Source organism: Zosterops lateralis (assembly GCF_965231275.1).
Source record: "Zosterops lateralis genome assembly, chromosome: 34".
Classification (NCBI taxonomy): domain Eukaryota; kingdom Metazoa; phylum Chordata; class Aves; order Passeriformes; family Zosteropidae; genus Zosterops; species Zosterops lateralis.
Genome location: NC_139794.1, coordinates 226,915 through 228,921, shown reverse-complemented (window position 1 = coordinate 228,921; position 2,007 = coordinate 226,915).

Below are 2,007 nucleotides of genomic sequence, written 5' to 3'. Positions count from 1 at the left end.
AAACTGGGAATGGACTGGGAGTTACTGGGATAGACTGGGAGGGGACTGAGAACAAACTGGGAGTTACTGGAGGGAATTGGGATGGACTGGGATAAACTGGGAATGAACTGGGATGGAAGTGGAACAAACTGGGAAGGACTGGGGTGGACTGGGAATGAACTGGGATGGACTGGGAGGGACTGGAAGGGACTGGGAGGGACTGGGATAAACAAACTGGGATGGAACTGGGAATAAACTGGGAGGAAACTGGGCCAGAATTGGGAATGAACTGGGATGGAATTGGAGCAAACTGGGGTGGACTGGGAGGGACTGGGAACAAACTGGTACTGGTTTATACTGGTTTTTACTGCTCCAAACTGGTCCACAGTGGTCTGTACTGGCTTTTACTGGTTTTTACTGGTCCATACTGGTTTTTACTGGTACAAACTGGTCTGTACAGGTTTTTTACTGGTTTTTACTTATCCATACTGGTTTTTACTGATTTTTACTGGTTTTTACTGGTTTTTCCTGGTCCAATCCGGCCGGAAGTGGCTCCTGGGTGGGGGAGGGGCGGGGTGGGGGAGGGGCGGCGTGGGGACGTGCGTGGGAAAAAAACGTGTGGGCGGGGCCTGCCCACGCCCCTCCCCCCACCCCCGCAGGGCGCCTGCGCCGCCCCTCCCCCACCCCCCCAAATCCCCTCCCCCCCCCCCCAAAGGCGGAGCTTCCCCTCCCCCACCCCCCGCCATTCCGGGACCCGCTCGGCGGCCGCGCGCCCCCCGCCCCTCCCCCACCCGCCGCGACCACCGGGGCCGCCCCTCCCCCACCCCCCGCGAGCCGGACCCTCCCCGCCCCTCCCCCACCCCCCCCCCCAAAAAAAACCGCGGGAAAAAAAATCCCCAAAAAATCCCCCCCCAAAAATCCCCTCCCCCACCCCGCGCGCGATCCCCTCCCCCACCCCCCACCCCGCCCCTCCCCCACCCCAAAAAAATTTGGGGGGGATTTTTTTTTTTTTTTTTTTTTTTGGGGGAGGGGGATAAGAAAAAGGGAGGGAGGGAGGGGGGAGGGGTGGGAAAAAATTCCCAACCGCGGCCCCTCCCCCACCCGGCCCCGCCCCTCCCCCACCGCGCGGGGCACGTGATTTTCCCTCCGCGAGGCGCGGGCGCGACCCCTCCCCCATCACCCCCAAATCCCGGAATTTTCTCCCAAAACCCCCAAATTTTCCCCAAATTTTTCCCCAATTTTTTTGCAAAATTTTCCCCGAAAATCTTTAAATTCCTCCCCCCAAAAAAACCCAAAAATCCCCAAATTGGTCCCCAAAAAATCCCCAATTTTTTGCGAATTTTACCCTAAATTTCCCTGAATTTTCCCCAAATTGTTCCTCAACTTTTTCTCAATTTTCCCGAATTTTTTCCAATTTTCCCCCTAATTTTTCCCCAAAATCCCTGAATTTCCCCAAAAAAGTCCTCAATTTCCCCCAAATTTTCCCCAATTTTTTCACAATTTTTTTCTCAATTTTTTTCCCAATTTTCCCAAATTTTTTGCAAATTTTCCCCAAATTTCTCCAAAAAATCCCCAATTTTCCCCAAAATCTTTGCAAATTTTCTCTGAATTTCCTCCAAATTTTTCTCAATTTTTTCTCAATTTTCCCAAATTTTCCCGAATTTTTCCCGTAATTTTTCCTCCAATTTTCCCCAAATTTTCTTCCAATTTTCCCTAAAGTTTTTCCAGTTTTCCCTGAATTTCTCCCAAATTTTCCCAAACTTTTCTCAATTTTTTTTCCCAAATTTTCCTGAAGTTTTCCCCATTTTTTTGCAAATTTTCCCCACAATTTTCGCAATTTTCCCCCAAATTTTGCCTTAAATTTCCCCAATTTTTTCCCAATTTCTCTCAAATTTTCCCCAAATTTCCTCAAGCCCCACCCCAAACCACCTGTGACCCCCAAAAATCCCCCAAAAATCCCCCAAAATCCCCAAAATCTCCCCAAATCCTTAAATTCTCCCAAATTTCCCTCCAAAACCAAAAATAATC